The 6,201-nt window shown below is 30.3% G+C and overlaps 1 pseudogene; it reads left to right on the top strand.

Annotated features, from left to right (window-relative positions):
- Positions 1-266: 266 nt before the first annotated feature.
- The window catches only part of LOC106476508, a 7,557-nt pseudogene continuing 1,622 nt past the window's right edge, over positions 267-6,201 (top strand).

The raw sequence follows: 6,201 nt of genomic DNA, 5'->3' as shown, positions 1-6,201 counted from the left end.
TAGATGATACAGTCTCGATGGTTTAGCAGACCACATAACATTTCTAACTGAAGCTGTTGGGTTAAATAAAGGATTTAGAGGGTTAAAACCAATATATGTATATATATATTGATAGAAATTGTAATATTTTAAATAAACATGTTGAAGTTAAAGACAAATAAGAATTCATGTCTTTAAATAATAGTTTTCTTTTATCTCTGACATATTTTCACGTTTTGGCTATATACACATTTTGCTATTCCACGAGAGGACGCTAAATATTCACTGTGCCCAACCCATTTTCACAACTGAACGTAAGACAATAGTCTTAGGAAGTGTTTGAGAAACAAACTGTTAGTGTTAACATTTTAGATCAGATTAATAAAATAGTTATTTTCGAATTTCTGTTTTTAATTGTGTACTTACTGGATCGAATCCAAAAATGGCAGCAGCTGATGTAGCAAGAAAACATCATGGGCATGGGGTAAAATTAAACCACTAATTTTTATCAAGTTTTTACGCATGTTGGGCCTAACGTTAGAACTATAGTATATACTATAAAGTATAATAATATAGTATTACTAACTCCAGCTTGAAACTGAAACTACTACTCGTAATAACATCAGCCTTACTACAGTTATTACGAATAGTAGTATAAGACCATACTACTAGATTTAAATTTAAAGTTACTGATACTGATAGTATTACTATAATACGACAGTCCCTGTGTTACTGTTGGGCATTAGTGTGTGATTTGAGAAATGTAAAAATTCAAATACTTAATCATACAGTAACTTATTTTCAAACTCATTTGTCCCAAAATAAAACGGGTTTTTAACTTTAAATAGGGTAAAATCGGTATTAACGTTTGGTTAACTCAGATTACTGAGAAATTGAAATACAATAGAAAGTACTATTGACGTTTTGTGATTGAACTTTGAAGTGTTGTTTATAGCTTTTAACCAATGATGATGTACGTTTTAAGAAACTACATAAAATTTGGCTGTTATTGGTACATACCAAATTCCATCATTGTAGCCCTGTTGTCATGTCAACTGAGGTTGTTATTGGTATCCAGTAGGTTAGTGTAATTTAAGAAGTTTTGTGTTTTATCTGAAATATTATTTTATTAACATACTAACTTTTGCACAAAAATCTAAATTTACTAACAAATTTTATTAAATTCAGTAATGAGGTGGTTAAAATATTACTCAAAAGGGAGTATTTCCATGTGACAATGAAACATGAAATTAAACTTAAAACTTATCTAAATTAAAAAGTGTTATGAAATTACCTTAAATAAAATTATTTTCTAAATACAATTAAATACTAGTTTTCAAATAAAGTTGCAGTTATCAACTCTGTCAGAAAAATGTATAGTATTACTATTACTTAACTGTGTTCAGTGTATTTATAGTATTACTATTAGGAACATCAGAAAGATGTACATGATGTAGAAATTTGTTTTGATAAAAATGTTTGAATTATAATTCCATTTCATTAGATTATTAGCTCAGACAACTGAAGATAGTGTGGTCATACAAGACTGTATATTTGAAGACATTATATTTATTTATTTTGTGTGTGTATGTGTGTAATGGATGATCAGAAGTTTAACAAAAAGAACCAGGAATAGATGTAAAATTTAAAATGTTGTACAGCATGTAATAAAAAAGAAAAAAAATAGTATCGATAATGTAAAAATAATGCTAGTTTGTGTTACGATTACACTGCGATGTTTGTGAAGAAAATAAATATTTTCTATTTTGTTTCACATTGTAATGCAGTATAACATAAAACTTGTATGTAAATCTTTTTTGTTGATCACCTATATGTGGGTATTACTGCCAGTGTATGTAAAAATAATGCTAGTTTGTGTTACGATTACACTGCGATGTTTGTGAAGAAAATAAATATTTTCTATTTTGTTTCACATTGTAATGCAGTATAACATAAAACTTGTATGTAAATCTTTTTTTAGTTGTATACTTCATCTTACAAAACCAATGTAATTTTTTTCAAAAAGTGGTATTATTAGTCCAATGAGCAAAACCTGTTAAATGGACCTATTTTTAATCTTGTATTCCTTGTGCTAAATAATCTATATATCACTGAAAAATAACACATTTTTAGTATAATTCCTGTTTAGAAAAAAGTGAACATAGAACTAATATTTTGCATAAACATTGATTGTTCAGAAGACAATTTTTAGAGAAACTAATTGTCATGGAGTGTCCCTATAGCGCAGTGGATAGTGAGTTGGATTTCTAATCCAAAGGTACCGGGTTCGTTCCCCCGGCAGGGATGCCACCACCATTGCCTGGTCCCAAGTCCATGATGAGAAAGGAGCGGGGTTGGGCGCGGGGCTAGCAACTCTGCCCCGTAAAAACCAACCTGCTAAATTACTGCAAAAAACAACTTCCGTCGGCAAGGTGTTGTTGCGGCCCTATGCTCCAGTGGGAGTCTACAGGGATTATTATTATATTATAATTGTCATGTATTAATTGAAATATGTGAATGAATGTCATTATTATTATTATTTTACTCACTCTTTGTTTCACTTCATCAAATGCATTTTTTTCTGAGATTTGCTGTTTTTGTGTTACATATTCTCCATTTCTTATCACTTTATTTAAATATAAGGCAATGTTTATTTTTGTCAACCTCATAAATGAATACTTTATTCTTACATTATTTATTGATCATTCTACATATTAATATTATATAGTTCATAACTTGTATTCTATTGCTAGATATAATATGTATCTCTAAATGTTCAGGCTGGTGATATAGCTGGATTGAGAACATTAAAACTACAAGGACATGTGGGGTTTGACAGTCTTCCTGATCAACTGGTCAATAAATCTGTTCAACAAAGATTTACGTTCAACATACTCTGTATTGGTACGTATTGTTGCAAGCTGTATTTTCAATGTTTTGGTTTAGATGCTAGCTAGAGGGTGTATCATGTTAAGAGCAAGTAATTCTTGGAAAATTTGTTAGGATTAGCAATAAAGAAACTTTGCAAAGTGTATAGATACAACCATCAATAGACAGTTAGTTCAGGAGAGGTAAATATTGAATGTTTAATCTGTGAAATTCTACAAGTTTCTTTACTTAATTCATAGTACAATTAACGTCGTATTTTCATTTCAATGTAATTTATAAAAGTAGGCCTACAGATCACAACAGTGTACAAGTGTTATCATTATGTGGACTGGATTTGGTCTTATAAGAAGATAGGGGGTAATACAGGCTAAATTTGGGAGCAGTTACCACTTTTGGGTACAATATTTTTGGTGCCCAAATTCAAAGAATTGTGTCATGAAATCAAAAGAAAAATAATAACAAAAATTAAAATTTTGTTTAGATTTTTTTCTCTATATCACATTTTTTCGGTTTTTTTCATTCCCCAAAACCCATCTGAATAGATACTCCTAAATATAATATAATACTTAAAAGTATCTATTAGTTTTTAAACTTTGTGCAACCCCCCTACAACCCCCAGCTCAAATTATTGGCATGTCGCTGCATGGAAACTTGCCTTGTTTAAGTTCAGTTACCACCACCCAAGTTAATTTTCTGTATTACCCTCTGGAAGAATTATACAGTTAATGTGTTTCAGTTACAAAATAATTGAAAGTATAATATGATGTAATAAAATTGTATTTGGTTACTTAGATATTCTAGAATGAAAACATAAATCAAATGTTCTTATTTAAACACGTATAATGACTTGAAATTTACTAAAATTGTTGATTAGGTTATATAGCATAATCTTTCTTGGGAAAAAACTGATTTTTAATAAGCAGTAATCATAGATGTGCTTTTTCTTGAACTTTGATATCCTCATATTTGTTAATTACACTGGTGTAAAGTATTGAAATGTTAGTCACGAAAGAGAGGTGAGCCAGTAAGTAGGAGCCCCCCACGGGTTCAGCAGTAAATCTGTGGGTTTTTGATATCGGTGATGGACATAGCCCAGTGTTTAGCTCTATGCAAGGCAAGCAAGCAGTGACAAAAAAAAGATACTAGATGAAGTAAGTTATTATTTTCGCTGTATAAACTTAATATCTTTGGAAAACATAACATTTATAGTGTGCTATCTTAGCTAGCCTAAGCTAAGAACAATCTGCTTCATTCATATCATGGGTTTATTTATGACTTACAGTTAAACCAGTAACATAGTAACAGGGTATGTTCTATAACTGGTCATTCAATACTTGTACGTACAAAGCAACTCCAAAAATAATTTAGTAACTGGGAAATCCTGTACCATACAATAAAGAGTATTCAGGCCGCATCACGTCATGTTAAACCATTGGAGAAGTTAGCTTTTAATCAATTTTTTTATTAAGCTGCCAGAAACATTTGAGTCTGTGGTATTTCTTGGGCCATATAATCTTGTGGTTCATAAAGAGAATTAATAAGAAGATGAAAACAGTGTAAAACTAAAACTTTATTTCTGGATGTATCAGATTGCTTGAGCAGGTCTCTGTAGAAACAATCAGAAAATTATCGAACAACAAATTAACATGGTGATTAATTGCAGTTGAAGAACATATTAATTGATGTACATTATTAACAAAAATTGCACAATTTGAATGCTTAACGGTAAATACACAGATATACATACTCAGAACATACTTTAAAAAAAAAAGTTCGCTGAAAGGAGGGGCAGGGCTATTAAGAATATATCGTTGTTTGTGATGAAAGTGTAAATTGTAAACCAGCTTTATTACAACCAATCAGTTCCTACTAAAATATTGAACAACTATTACAACCAATCACTGAGATTTTAGTAGATAAGAAGAAAGTCTGAATTGATGACATTCTTTGTTGGAAAAGTATTGTACCCAATAATGTCACTAGTTTTATATCCTACACTCAGGTTTCTATTTCTTGTTTTATCATTAGAAGATTTATAAAACTAACTTTCATTTGACATTATTATGAGATAGTTTTGATGAGATATTTTCATGAAATTCTGTTTTTTGGATTTTTCTCAGCTTCTTTATAGGAAACATTTATTAAACCTTGTGTATGTCTTGCTGTATTTCAACTGAACTGATTTTGGAGATGTCTTAGAATAACTCCCTTAATCAAGGGGTTTAATTTTAAGTTTTGTCTTTACGTAGGAGAGACTGGTTTGGGGAAATCCACCATGATGGATTCACTCTTTAACACCACTTTTGATTCTCAACAAAGTAATACTCATTCGTTTCCTAATGTTAGACTGAAGTCAAATACGTATGGTAAGTCCAAATAAATCATATTAACAAAAGTTTATTAATTTTAACTTAATAAATTATCTACTTGTGTGTTTTTTTATAAAAGTAACAAACTTAATAGATCTTCCATGATTTCAATTTAATTTGTAAAATACTAACAACTTAGCAACACAGTTAATAAAGTTAATAAAGAAAGGTTACGTATCAACTAGTTCTTCAACCATAGTTTTAATAAAGAAAAGTTACGTATCAACTAGTTCTTCAACCATAGTTTTAATAAAGAAAGGTTACGTATCAACTAGTTCTTCAACCATAGTTTTAATAAAGAAAAGTTACGTATCAACTAGTTCTTCAACCATAGTTTTAATAAAGAAAGGTTACGTATCAACTAGTTCTTCAACCATAGTTTTTCATGAAAACTGTATTTTTTATTCTTCAATAACACAAACATTTTATTTTTATTAGACACAATGTCTCCTATTCACACAAAGGATTAAGTTAATGATACCATCTTACTTGGTGGTAGGAAGTAACATTAGCAGTTACACTTTATGTCCAAGTATGTCAGATTAAGTTAATGATACCATCTTACTTGGTGGTAGGAAGTAACATTAGCAGTTACACTTTATGTCCAAGTATGTCAGATTAAGTTAATGATACCATCTTACTTGGTGGTAGAAAGTAACACTAACAGTGATACTTTACATCCAAGTATGTCAGATTAAGTTAAAGCTACCATATTACCTAATGGTAGGAAGTAACACTAGCAGTGACACTTTACGTCCAAATATGTCAGATTAAGTTAATGATACCATCTTACCTAATGGTAAGAAGTAACATTAGCAGTTACACTTTATGTCCAAGTATGTCAGATTAAGTTAATGCAACCATCTTACCTGGTGGTAAGAAGTAACATTAGCAGTTACACTTTATGTCCAAGTATGTCAGATTAAGTTAATGCAACCATCTTACCTGGTGGTAAGAAGTAACA

Source organism: Limulus polyphemus, unplaced genomic scaffold, assembly GCF_000517525.1.
Source record: "Limulus polyphemus unplaced genomic scaffold, Limulus_polyphemus-2.1.2 Scaffold10755, whole genome shotgun sequence".
In the NCBI taxonomy this organism is placed as follows: domain Eukaryota; kingdom Metazoa; phylum Arthropoda; class Merostomata; order Xiphosura; family Limulidae; genus Limulus; species Limulus polyphemus.
Note: the sequence above shows the minus strand (reverse complement) of the source record. Positions and strands in the feature narration are given on the sequence as shown.